Raw genomic sequence first — 15,267 nt, forward strand, 5'->3', positions numbered from 1 at the left:
ATAATTTCAGGAATGTTACGCTGAATTTATGAGACTGACATGGAGATTCAACATAATAAGTGCCATTTTACAGGCTGACATCAGAAATGGAGGAAATGTTCTGTTATTTTCATCTTGTAATCCTTGGGAGGAAGTAGTAGAAGTTTAAGAGTTTGAAATGGTTGTGAGGTGAGGAAAATAATAAATTGTAAAACTTGGTAGGGTAAATGGATTTGTTACCAAAAAACAGCTCTCATTTTGCACAAATAATTAATGAATTCTTTTTGTGTGGTTGGTATTGCCAGGTGCTGTGTTAGGTGGACCAGATAAGTGAAGCACAATACTTCCTCTCCAAGGTCTTATAATATGATTAGGAAGCAAGGCATAAATATAACAAGGTACAATTTAGTGCCAAAATAAGAGGTACTGATAACAAAACCATAAAATTCAGAGAAGAAATAAAGAAATGAGAACTAGAGTGCTCATTCAGTCAACTTATGTGTTTATTCAATTCTTCATATGAGCCAAGCAATGTAATATACTTAACTCTAGGACTAACCAGTGGAGGCTTTTTACAGGTGAGAGGTTTGAGGTAAACATGAAAGAAACTAAATATTTAGTTAGGCAGGTTAAAAAAAGGTGGGGGGAGAGGGACAAGTGACTTCCTAAGTGAGCAAAAATTTTAAAAGCAGCAAACTTATTACAGCTTTAAGCACTTTACATATATAAACTCATTTAATCATCAGAAGAATTCAACGAACTAGGAACCATTAGCATTCCCATTTTACAGATGAAGACCCTAAGCTTAGAGAGTTAAGCAATTTACCTCCTAAGACACGTAAGTAGAAAGCGGGATAGCCACCATTCAAATGCAGAGAGTAAAAGCTTTCATTGCTTTCATTTACAGCCTCTTAGTTCCCGTTAGGGAGGACCTGGCAATGCAAAGAACACAATGTTAGCACACCTTAGCAGGTTTATCACCAGAAGTCTCTATAACACTGAGTCTCTTGTCTTAGAGCTTGGTAGTTCTTGGGCTTTCTGATTAATTTTTAAGGTCCTCAACTTCATGATATAGCAGATCACCTGGAGGACTTCTTAAAACACTGATAGTTGAATCCCTAGACTTTTCATTTAAGTAGGCCTGGCCTTGGCCCCAAGATTTGCATTTCCACAAAGTGCCCAGTGGTACTAATGCTGCTGACTTGAAGATCATACTTTGAGAACCACTAGTTAAGAAAACAAGTTCCCAACCTTCCTCGCATATCTTATACCTGGGGGTCTTTCATCACTGAACATACAGCATATTTTTTGGAGATCTCTATTTCCACATCCCAGAAATGTCAAACAACATACCTAGAATTGAAATCACTGTCTTCTCACTGAAAATATGCTCTTCTGTTTTTGCCCTCTTAGTGAAGACACAAGTTCATACTTTTGAAGAATCCTTGACCTTCCTATCTACCTACATCCAATCAACAAGATCTTGTTGATTGGATGTAGGTAGATAGGAAGGTCAAGGATTCTTCAAAAGTATGAACTTGTGTCTTCACTAAGAGGGCAAAAACAGAAGAGCATATTTTCAGTGAGAAGACAGTGATTTCAATTCTAGGTATGTTGTTTGACATTTCTGGGATGTGGAAATAGAGATCTCCAAAAAATATGCTGTATGTTCAGTGATGAAAGACCCCCAGGTATAAGATATGCGAGGAAGGTTGGGAACTTGTTTTCTTAACTAGTGGTTCTCAAAGTATGATCTTCAAGTCAGCAGCATTAGTACCACTGGGCACTTTGTGGAAATGCAAATCTTGGGGCCAAGGCCAGGCCTACTTAAATGAAAAGTCTAGGGATTCAACTATCAGTGTTTTAAGAAGTCCTCCAGGTGATCTGCTATATCATGAAGTTGAGGACCTTAAAAATTAATCAGAAAGCCCAAGAACTACCAAGCTCTAAGACAAGAGACTCAGTGTTATAGAGACTTCTGGTGATAAACCTGCTAAGGTGTGCTAACATTGTGTTCTTTGCATTGCCAGGTCCTCCCTAACGGGAACTAAGAGGCTGTAAATGAAAGCAATGAAAGCTTTTACTCTCTGCATTTGAATGGTGGCTATCCCGCTTTCTACTTACGTGTCTTAGGAGGTAAATTGCTTAACTCTCTAAGCTTAGGGTCTTCATCTGTAAAATGGGAATGCTAATGGTTCCTAGTTCGTTGAATTCTTCTGATGATTAAATGAGTTTATATATGTAAAGTGCTTAAAGCTGTAATAAGTTTGCTGCTTTTAAAATTTTTGCTCACTTAGGAAGTCACTTGTCCCTCTCCCCCCACCTTTTTTTAACCTGCCTAACTAAATATTTAGTTTCTTTCATGTTTACCTCAAACCTCTCACCTGTAAAAAGCCTCCACTGGTTAGTCCTAGAGTTAAGTATATTACATTGCTTGGCTCATATGAAGAATTGAATAAACACATAAGTTGACTGAATGAGCACTCTAGTTCTCATTTCTTTATTTCTTCTCTGAATTTTATGGTTTTGTTATCAGTACCTCTTATTTTGGCACTAAATTGTACCTTGTTATATTTATGCCTTGCTTCCTAATCATATTATAAGACCTTGGAGAGGAAGTATTGTGCTTCACTTATCTGGTCCACCTAACACAGCACCTGGCAATACCAACCACACAAAAAGAATTCATTAATTATTTGTGCAAAATGAGAGCTGTTTTTTGGTAACAAATCCATTTACCCTACCAAGTTTTACAATTTATTATTTTCCTCACCTCACAACCATTTCAAACTCTTAAACTTCTACTACTTCCTCCCAAGGATTACAAGATGAAAATAACAGAACATTTCCTCCATTTCTGATGTCAGCCTGTAAAATGGCACTTATTATGTTGAATCTCCATGTCAGTCTCATAAATTCAGCGTAACATTCCTGAAATTATTCCTTAAGCCATAGCTAGGGTGTTATATATGACCTGTTACTCTTAAGCCAGAATAATGGCATGCTCTTTCTATCTCTCCAGAAGGACACCTTTATGACTAAGACACGATGTTGCTTATCCTCTGTAGCCCTATTTTACCAGCAGCTTACTTCAGCTTTCATTTAACCTATCCAGTAAGCTCACTGTTTTGTGTAGCACTGAAATGAAATTCTGATGGCACAGAGGATTTAAAATGTCCCGTCTTATATAGTTATGAAGCTCCTTTAAACAGAGACAATTAATGTAATGTACATAATGAAAGGTGAACATTAGAGCCAAATAATTCTGATATCAAAATTTTAGCTTTATTACTAGTTTGCTTTGTGACCTTCAGTAAATCTATCAACATGGCTTAGCCTCTATTTACTCATCTGTAGACAGGGACATAAATATTTACTTATGGTGTTATGCGTGTAGATTAAATAAGACAAGTTATGTATGGTACCCAGCATATAAAAAGTATTCAATAAATGATGAATTATAACAAAACAAATAAACAAATAGAGCTAAGTAGTGTAAATCTCAGAAACAAAGGTCACTTTAGAGTCTAGAGACACATTGGCCTTATCAAAATATAATCTCTGGTATTGTGGAATTAGTCCTATTCCAAAATTCTATTTAAATTTTATTCAAGAATGGCCCCATCAAATCTCAAATTATTTTACGTTTGATAATTGATCTTCAAATAAGATCTCTTAATTAATTGCTTAACTGAAATATCTGTCTTACAGAGTGAGAACCTGACACACTTCTATCCTAAGAGATTGTTCACAGTTCACATGTGACTTGGTAGACCAGGAAATGTCATAACCCCTATGCAAAGGCTGGCCACAGCTATTCACTAAGCACATCTCAGTGCCTCCTCTGCAAAACTTTGAGTGTCCTTTCTCCAGGATCTGTGAAAATAGTTGTTCTCTTCAAAGGCTTTTTTCATTTTTCTCCATAAAACTCTAGAGGGCACAGTGAGAAACTGAAAATCCAATGATATGTATTTTTTCTTTTTATCCGGAAACACACGTTCACTCAAGAGGAAAACAGAAAAGTCTTCTGGGTAGGCAAGATCCACGTGATCTGGAGGGCAGAGATTGTTCTGAAGGGCTGTTTGGAGATAAGGCTATAGTAATATACAAGCGTGTCATATGATTTGTAAGAATATTATTTTATGGGGAAACGCTGGAAGTATTCCCCCTGAAAACTGGCAAAAAACAAGAATGCCCTCTCTCACCGCTCCCATTCAAGATAGTACTGGAAATTCTGGCCAGGGCAATCAGGTGAGAGAAAGAAATAAAGGGCATTCAAATAGGAAGAGAGGAAGTCCAATTATCCCTGTTTGCAGACAACATGATTCTATATCTAGAAAACCCTATAGCTTTGACCTGAAAGTTCCTTCAGCCGATAAACAACTTTATCAAAGTTTCAGGATACAAAATCAATGCACAAAAATCACTAGTAGCCCTATACATCAAAAACAGTGAAACTGAGAGGTACATCAGGAATGCAATCCCATTCACAATTGCTACAAAAAAGAATAAAATACCTAGGAATATAGCTAATCAGGGAGGTGAAAGATCTCTACAATAAGAGTTATAAAACAGTGCTGAAAGAAATTAGAGATGACACAAACAAATGGAAAATATTCCATACTCATGGATAGGAAGAATGAATATCATTAAAATGGTCATACTGCCCAAAGCAATTTACAGATTCAATGCTATTCCTATAAAGCTACCAATGACATTCTTCATAGTATTAGATATAACTATTTAAAAATTCATATGAAACTAAAAAAGAGTTGAATAGCCTCGGCAATCCTAAGCAAAAAGAACAAAACTGAAGGCATCATGCTATCTGACTTCAAATTATGCTACAGGGTTACAGTAACCAAAACAGCATGACACTGGTACAAAAACAGACACAGACCAAGGGAACAGAATAGACAGCCTAGAAATAAGGGTGCACACCTACAGCCAACTGATCTTCGAAGGAGCTGACAAAAACCAGAAACAGGGAAAAGACTCCCTATTCAATAAATAGTGCTGGGATAACTGGCTAGCCATATGCAGAAGATTGAAATTGGACCCTTTCCTTACACCATGTAAAGAATCAAATCAAGATGAGTTAAAGATTTAAACATAAAACCCAGAGCTATAAAAACCCTGGACGGTAACCTAGGCAATACCATAATTCTGGACATTGGAATGTACAAAGATTTTATGATGAAGACACCAAAAGCAGTTGGAACAAAACCAAAAATTGAAAAATGGAATCTCACTAGATGTAATAACTTTTGCATAGCAAAAGAGACCATCAACAGAGTAAACACACTACCTACAGAATGGGAGAACATTTTTGCAAACTACACGACTGACAAAGGCCTAATATCCATTATTTGTAAGGAACTTAAACAAATTTGCAAGAAAAAAACCCACAACCCCGTTAAAAAGTGGGCAAAGGACATGAGTGGACACTTTTCCAAAGAAGACATTCATATGGCCAACAAACATATGGAAAAAAACCTCAATATCACTGATCATTAGAGAAATGCAAATCAAAACCACGAGATATCATCTCACAGCAATCAGAATGGCTATTATTAAAACGTCAAAAAATAACAGATGTTGACAAGGTTGTGGAGAAAAGGGAACACTTCTACGCTGTTGGTGGGAATGTAAATTAGTGATCCATTATGGAAAACTGTGGCAATTCATCAGAGAGCTAAGAACAGAACTACTATTCGATCTGGCAATCCCATTACTGGATATATACCTAGAAGAATATAAATCATTCTACGATAAAGACATGTGCATGTGAATATTCCTCACAGCATTATTCACAACAGTAAAGACATAGAATCAACCTAAATGCTCATCAATGACAGATTGAATAAAGAAAATGTGGTACATATACACCGTGGAATACTATGCAGCCATAAAAAGAACAAGATCATTTCATTTGTGGGAACATGGTTGGAGCTGGAGGTCATTATTCTTAGCAAACTAATGCAGGAACAGAAAACCAAATACCAGATGCTCGAACTTGTGAGTGGGAGCTAGATGAGGAGAATTCATGGGCACAAAGAAAGGAACAACAAACACTGGGGCCTACTTAAAGGTGGAGTCTGGGAGAAGGAAGAGTAACAAAAAAATTAACTATTGGGTACTGGGCTTAGTACTCGGGTCTGTACAAGAAACCCCCATGACACGAGCTTACCTATATAGCAAACCTGCACGTGCACTCCTGAACCTCAAGTAAAAGTTGAAAAATAATAGTATTTAATTTATTTTTCTTGCAAAGCACATGGAACAATTTCTTGGTTGATATTCTGAATCTAGTTGTATGTTCCACTGATTCACATATGAGAGTAGCTACTATCAATCCTACTTTTGTCTCATCATCTCCTTTGGGTACCAGAGCTATATTGGGACCCAGTGAAGGGGAAGTGGCATTCTTAAATAACCTGGGGTTCAGGATTGGAGGCAGCAAATAACTAGGGCCAGTTTTCAGAAGTTGACTTCAAAGAAGAACTCATTTCCAGTTGGAGCACAGACTTGGCTGAAGGCCTTCTGCTGCAAGTCTTCTGCTGCAAATTTCTTCTTCAGATAGCCAAATAAATCTTCATTTGTATTAATATGCTTTCTATATTTTAGAAGGCAAATCTTTCTAAGGGTTCTAGAAACTCAGCATTCATACATTGGTATAAATTGCTTACTTGAATTCAATAAGTTATTGCTCTCTGGAATTCTACATTATGAAACCTATACAAATATATGATAGATGAAACAGAAGGGTAAACCACTGACACCTATAAATAATAATAAAGTTGATTAAAATTACAGCTACATATATTTTGTGCTGTAATTAATATTTGTTCTCTATTCTTCCTCCTATGGAGAAAAGCAAATGAGTGTTTTTAATTCTTATATAAACATGATTTCCAACTCTCACTTATGACTATAAAAAATATGCTCTGTCAGGAATAGTCAGAATGTTCTCACTATTCAAATTTGTTTTTGAATTATTAAAGCCTCCTTCTGGAATCTGTGCTTCCTAGTTATTTCAGTGATGTTTTCATGTCATGGTCTCCATCTTTTGTCTCATCATCCTCTTTTCTATTTCAAAACATTGTAATACAAAGTTTGTCTCCACTATTTTCTCAAATCGCTTTGCTCAGCAAAATAATGCCTTCATGTTAGTCAAATTTGAAGGTCTCCTCTATGTTCTCATACACTCAATTTTATTGCAGAATTGAATCATCTTCTCCATATCTTTGATTCAGTGTTTTTTGCTTCCATCTCTTAGAACACCTGATTTACTTGCTTCTCTTCCAATGCCCTTTGTTCAAAATTTAGAACAATTCCTTAATGATACTTCCACAGTATGAGATCACTCCAGTCAGAATGGCAATCATTAAAAAGTCAGGAGACAAAAGATGCTAGAGAGAATGTGGAGAGATAGGAACAGTTTTACACGGTTGGTGGGAGTGTAAATTAGTTCATCCACTGTGGAAGGCAGTGTGGATATTCTTCAAGGATCAAGAATCAGAAATACCATTTGACCCAGCAATTCCATTACTGGGTATATGCCTAAGGGAGTATCAATCATTCTATTATAAAGACAAATGCACATGTATGTTTATTGCAGCAGTGTTCACAATAGCAAAGACTTGGAACCAATGCAAATGCCCGTCAGTGATAGATTGGATAAAGAAAATGTGGCACATATACACCATGGAATACTACACAGCTATAAAAAAGGATGAATTCATGTCCTTTGCAAGGACATGGATGAAGATGGAAATCATCATTCTCAGCAAATTAACACAAGAACAGAAAACCAAACACTGCATGTTCTCACTCATAAGTAGGAATTGAACAATGAGAACACATGGACACAGGGAGGGGAAGATCACACACCAGGGACTGTTGGGGGTGGGGTGCTAGGGGAGAGATAGCATTAGGGGAAATACTTAATGTAAATGATGGAGTGATGGTTGCAGCCAATTACCATGGTGCGTGTATACCTATGTAACAAACCTGCAAGTTCTGCACATGTACCCCAGAATTTAAAGTATAATAATAATAATAACAATAATAAATACTTCTGCAGCTTAAACTAGTGGTTCTCAGCTTTGGTTGTACATTAGCGTCACTTGGGAAACAATGAAATACTAATGATAGCTGGGTACCATCCCAAGAGGTTCTGAATTAATTATTCTGAGGTACAGTCTGAGTATTTGGAGATTTTATTAACAGGTCCCCAGATGATTTTGGCATTCTGCCAGGACAGAAAACAATCTTAAACTGTAACCACATTTCAAGGAAGGCTATTATTTTTTCTTTAAGGTTCAAACAAAATTGATTCAAACTCCTGCTCCATGGGAAGCCCCAGGTCCTCCTTAAATAACTTTGAATCCTGGGGATTGTCATTCTTGAGGTCTTTTCTGGTCACAAATTTGTAACTTTCTTAACATTTCATTTCATTTGCATCTCACCTCCTAAACCAAATGGCCCTTTTACTTCTGCTCTCCACAAATCAAGATGCAGAACTTGGACCCCTTTCCTTGCCATCCCTGAAGTACACAAAGAAGACATTTTCAAGGTGCTAGACTTTTCTGAAGATTTGGGTCAATGTAAAGGTTTTACATTCAAGCAAATAAGCTTGGACAATTTCTCTGTAGACTCTTAGCTTCCTGCCATACACCTGAGGTTGCTCTTGGCTGAAAAACCTTTCTGTTATGTTAATTATCTCCATATTCGAAGTAATTTACATTTCCATCCCTTTTGGCTCACTTCTTAGTATCAGTCTTATCAGTCTCTGAAAATGGAATAGAGTCGTGTATAGGTTAATTTTTTCTCTAATATAAATTATATCTCTTTATGAGGCAACTGCAAAGCCAGTAGACTGGGAGAGATATAGAAGAGGAGGTTGAAAAAGGAAAAGAAAAAGCTCTTACTCACAATGTATTTCAACCCCTGCTCCTGCCCAAGTCATAAAGAAATCTAATGCCAGAAGAGACCCAAACAGAATCAAGAATCAAATCAATAAATTAATCCAGATAAAAAATATTTGAAATAAGTGTGCTTTGGGTGTTCAAAGTGATGAATTAGGCCTGGTTTCCATTTTTAAAAGACAGCAAATTATTAATTAACAGAAAAATGAAACAAGTAGACATTAAATATAATTGATTATACTTCTTAGAAATAAAAAAATATAGTTATTGAAATAAAAATGTAGTTACTTCAGTTATTCATTGCAGTGCAAGAAACTACTCCCAAATTTAGTTGCTTAAAACAAGTCTTCTCATGATTCTAGGTTGGAACCTTGGGCAGTGGTCAGTCAGGAACATTGGCTGAGGTGCCTTATTTAGCTGCAGTCAGATGGTGCCTGGGCAGTGCTAGAAGTTCCCAAAAGTCCCTCATTCACAAGTCTCAGGCCTTTGCCATGTTGCTTTTTTCTCTCTACCTGGTATTTCATCATTCAGTAATCTAGCTTATGCTTCTTTCAAGCATGGTAGCTGGTTTCACTGGAGAGAATATGAAAGCAAAAAATGCAAGGCGTCTTGAAGAATTGGCATGGGCACAGTGTCACTCTGCCACAGTCTACTGGTCAGCTGAGTATAGGACTGATCTAGGTTCATGGGGAAGGAACACAGCTCAATGTCTCCCTGGTAGGATAGGTAAAGTCTCATGGCAAAAAGCATGTGGGAGGGGAGACAGTGCTGTGTTTATCTTTGGAAACACAATTTTGCTACAAAAGACTGAATAAATTTTATAGGAAAAATAATAAATTGGAAGGAATGATCCCAAAAATCAGCATAAAAAAGATAAATAAAATGAAAGAGCAGCTAAGAGAAGAGATTGATAGGAAGAATAGTTGAGGGAATGACAAAGAAGCAATATTTAGTGAGATTGTTGCTAAACTTTTTCCCAACTGAAGAAAATGATGGGCCCGAAGATCAAAGTAACTCTGACTAACAAAATAAATAATGATAAATTCATGCCTAGAAAACCATAGCCGAACTTAAAAATGTCAGAATTACAAAAAAGTTGTTTAAAGCTACTGGATATTTACCCTATAATAAAATGAGAAATAAACTGATAGATTGCAGAATGCAATGGAATATTTTCAATGTACATAGAGACATATAGATCTTCAATCTAGAATTTGATAGGCAACTAAGCTATACATCTGTAATGTTGGCAAAGGTAAGTCATTTTTAGACATTGCGTTAAAGAGCTTATGATCCATAGACACCAGTTAAATTTGTAAGATGAGACATGAATGAAGACAAAGGATGCGACAAACAACAGCAAACTTAGAAACTGATCATGTATTGGTAAATTTAATTATGTACAGTTAAAAAAAACTGCAGTTAAAAAAATTCTCTATACTAATATTTTAAACAAAATAATATGATGGGGCATGGTGATGTCAAAGACTGCTATGTTGAGAGGAGGATCAGAATGTGGAATAACAGCATTGTTAAAACAATACATGGCTAATTATACATGTTAAGATAAAGATCTAAGCTTTAAAAACTAGCATAGATCTAAGCAGAAAATATAGAATACTTTAGCAAATCAACCAAAGGCAATGAATTAAAAAGAAAAGAAAGAGGAAGAGATAATTAACAGAAAACACAAAATAAAGATGTTAGAAATAAGTCCACATATATCTGAAATCTTAATAATATTAATCGAGTAAATTCACCTATTAAAGAATGATGGTTAGATTAAATTATTAGATTAAAATTAATTAAAATTAATTGGTAAGTAGCTTTAGGCTACTTACAAATAAGAAGTTGTGTAGCAATGCATAGAAACTATAATTTAAAGCAGAAGGTATGAATAGAGTTAGTGACACTACAAAATAATACAATGAACAGTCCATCACAAAGATAATAATCATAACTGTTTTTTGTACACAATATAGCCTCATATAAAGCCAAAGTTGACAGAATTAGAAAGAAAATTGGACAGGCACACAACTAGAGTGAGAGATTTAAAGGTATTCTATCAGAAGTGGGCAACTTCTGATGTAACAGATGAAACATTAATAAGAGTAAAAAACAGAACTACTTTTTTTGTCCCCATGGGTTCCAGGAGGCCTAAGAGAGTGGCCTTTTCACTGTCGTGATTTCGGCTTGGGGCACCTGGACCCCTTCTTTACCCCCTGCACTTGCCTGCAGTTGTGAACTGCCTAAAACACCGATAAAACTGATCATGTTCCAGGTCAGATTAGTCAGCAAATATTTAAAAAGAAAACATAGTGTTCATATAGGGAAAGGAATCAGAAAATTAGTACATTCATGCACAATTTCAAGTTTTTTAAATGAGCATAATTTTTTGGCACTACAATTTGGCAATACATAAAAAAAATCTTTAGAATTTTGCATATATTCCAATTCAGCAATAGCAATTCTAGAAAGTTGTTAAGAATATAATTATACAAATGAGCAAGCATATATGCATAAGGAGGTTCATCATAGAGTTATGTGTAACAGAGAAAAATAGAAAACATCCTGAATGCCCCAAAACTTGGAATTGGTTAAAATTTATTTGCAATTATTTGATAGGATAATATGCAGTATTAAAAGAGATATAGAAATGAGTCAGCCAGTACTTGATATTTGTAGCATGGCATTCTTAATCTGAACCTGTGGAAACACACTAAATAGATTTCTTCTCGTTTAGTTAAAACATGGTCTCAGAATCCTCTTAATATCAAGTTCTAAGCAGCCATAATCAGGAGAGGAAATAAAAGAAAACATGAAACTTATGAGCCATACCTATTGCATAAGAATAGCTAATGACATAGAAAAATGTTCATTATGTATTGTTAAGGGGAAAAGGCAGATTACCTGGGAGTATACCTCTGAATACTGATGACTATTAAATTTTCTTTAAAGAATATTCATGCTGACATATGTGCAGATAAAAATGTTAGCATGAGTGTTAAAAGTAATTATTGCTAGTTGGTGGGATTGTATGTCACTTTTATTTTATTTTATTTTTCACAGTGAAGTTGTATTACTTTTATAGTAGAAAAAGTTTTTAAGACTTACTCATTCTTCAGGCCCTAGCAGCTAAGAAACCTTCCTCTTACTGAATCAATTTCTCCCTTGACTTTTTAGATGTCTCGAGCCTCTTTTATGGCATTTATCAAAGTTCGACCTTTGTTAGAGTAATCTATGTATGTGTGCCTTCCTCCTCATCTAGATGATTGGAATTTCCAGAGTGTAGTGACTCACACTACTCCACACAAGTGGATTACGCTTAATAGGTCCAAGACACATTGTGTTGAATAGAATTGAATGAACTTTTGGAACACACTTTCATCTAAATCAGATAGCAATAACTCAATACACCACATGCTCAAGTACAGAGTCAGTAATTGGAAACTCTAATTCCAAGTGGCTATAGAGTGTTGAAAGGAAATAAACTGACTTGTTGGGTTCAGTGAACTTCTTCAATCCTTCTATAGAATTTTCCCCATACGTTATTTTCATTTGGTGCAAGCAAAGCCGTATTCTTTATTTCCACTGCTTGGAACTAGGTAGGATGAATATTTTAGGTAGGATGGACCATTTAGTTAATGGACAATTTAGGCAACAATTTTCCAATTTTCTGTTTATAGCTGAGGAAGAAGAATTTATCTTTTCAGAGGTTCTTGAAGTCAGCATATGTAGACAGTTTTTAACTTCTGAACCGTGATGGCCATGATGTGCCATTGTTAAGAAAGGCCAACCTGAAATAATTTCTCTACTGGCCAGAATATTTAGTGATCTAGAAAAAGTTACCTACTCTCATGCTTTTGTACTTTTAAAACAAGCTTCTGATAGAATGTACCCAAAGAAGTAATCTAAAGTCAGGATAGAAGTGGAGCATAAGACAGTAACTTCCAGGACACACTTACTGGGACAAACAGAGAACTTGAAAAGCTAACCCGGGTCTGAGACATTGAAGCTGAAAAATAGAAATATTCTTATTTCTAAGAGAATTAAGCTTAATCTTATTATTAGCTAATATTTTCTTAAGTTAAGGCTTACATAGCAATACAACAAGTCACAAAGCTGGAGTCTCTTTTGTTCAGAGTTCTGCTTTTATATTACCAATCCATTTCAGGAAGGAAAAAGTGCCTTCTTTTTAATGATCTGCAAAAAAAGAAAGTACCTAACCTTGCAAGTAAACTATTCTAGAGTTGAGCTACACTTGCTTTAAACAAAAATGTATATAAATAACTGGCAGTAAAATTGAAGTCCATGCCCTTTTGTTTTATGTTTGATGGATGCGGGACTTGTGATCCTGGTTCTCTGTATTATAAAACTTCATTTATATGACAACTGGCACCAGCACTAAAGTTATAATTATTAGGGAGATGTCAATAGGAGATTTAGATACACCTAAAGTTTACTGCAGTCTCTCCAATTATTTGTAGGTGGTTAAAGGTGGTTGTTTGGATGGCAGAATCACTATGCCTATTTCCATGTATAATTTTGTGTGGGTCATGAAGAAGAGAAAGAACTGCATCCATGCAAATAAACTAACAACATAATTAACAATTCTTACTACTTTGTTTTCTCCAAGGTAAATAACCTAGCCTATTGTTTTCTTCAGAAGACTTCATTTCTAAATCTCTAGTCACAGAAACAAGGCATTTAATAGCCAGACAGGATTGTTAAAATCATCTAGACTAATCCATAATTTTCCAGGCCAAAAAACTGTAGGACCAGGGAGTTTTAGTTAGTGAAAGCTGGTATGGAGGGAGCACAAGGCTTCTGACTTCTGGTCCTGGGCTTTTAACACAATTTCATTATATTGTTCTGCCTCTTCCCCAGACATATTTTCCCCATTAGAGGTATGTGTACACCAGGACCTAAGTTAGTGCTACTCTAAGTGTAGTTCTTGGACCTGTGTTGACTCATGACTGCTACTGATCAATGACGAGATAAGTAAAGACATTGAAAGTAAGCATTTAGATACTCTTATAAGCAACTTGACAGAGTAAGTTATGTCTGTTGAATTTAACAATAAACAATTCAGACCTGTGCTATTTTATGTCTAATTTTGTAATTTTATTTACCTGGAAATTCTTTTCTATACTATTTTATAAATGCACTTGTCTTTGCTGGATTAGAAATAAAAATTGGACCATTGCCACAGATGGATGGAGAAGGACTAGTTTAAATGGGACATTGGGTTTTCCTAACAATTAATGGAACATTAATGGGACAGAATGTCTATAAATTTATAAAAGTAATTGAAAAGAATGTGCTTAGCTTTTCCATTGTGGTTGGAGCTGGACATTTGACGTAACTAGTTTGTGGTAAATAAGATAGGAAAGATGAAAAGCATTGAGCTATGACACATATTTATGGCACTCCACTAATTACACTCTAGTTCAAATTCTTTCAGTAACGTAAATTTTTTGGCCAAGTTTAAGAAATCTTTTAACAATTCATAGCCCATAGGGCAATTTTTACATACTATTACTCTAATATGTTTTCCGCCATATTTTTAAATACACAGTCAAGTCTACCTTCTTTTCTTTAATTTTGAAATTGCTGCCCAAGTCTACTAGTGTTTGTCCTTACCTAGTCGAGTTTATTCTAATCAGTAGTCTGATTTCATCATGATTGTAAAAGGTCTAATTCATTCCTCTGGGCTTTCTTTCACCTCTAGATTCTGTAAGCATAATTGCTTCCCAATGTCTAAGTCAAAATAAGGATTCTTGATCATAATGTCAGTCACAATGAAATATTCTTGCATATTCTAGGTTGTTGATACGGTTTGCCATTGTGTCCCCACTCAAATCTCACCTCAAAATGTAATTCCCACTTGTCATGGGAGGACCCTGGTGGGAGGTGATTGAATTATGGTGGTGAGTCTTTCCTGCACTGTTCTTATGATAGCTAATAAGTCTCACGAGATTTGATGGGTTTAAAAACAGGAGATTCCATGCACAAGCTCCTCTCTTAGCCTGCTGCCATCACGTAAGATGTAACTTACTTCCCCTTGTCTTATGCCATGATTGGAAAGCTTCCCCAGACACAGGGATCTGTAAGTCCAATTAAACCCCTTTCCTTTCTAAATTGCCCAGTCTTGGGTATGTCTTTATCAGCAGTATGAAAATAGACTAATAGGGTTATTAATGGCTTCACTGATAACTGCCCCCTCAGACAGTCCAACCATTTATTAACCCATATACCACCATACGTGAAGACTCCTAGCAACCTCAACTATCTAACAATTGAAACTCAAAAGCGAAAGAACTGTGAGCATGAGTAAGACAGCTGCATAAAAGCTGTA

The sequence above is a fragment of the Cebus imitator genome, unplaced genomic scaffold (assembly GCF_001604975.1).
Source record: "Cebus imitator isolate Cc_AM_T3 unplaced genomic scaffold, Cebus_imitator-1.0 Scaffold408, whole genome shotgun sequence".
In the NCBI taxonomy this organism is placed as follows: Eukaryota; Metazoa; Chordata; class Mammalia; order Primates; family Cebidae; genus Cebus; species Cebus imitator.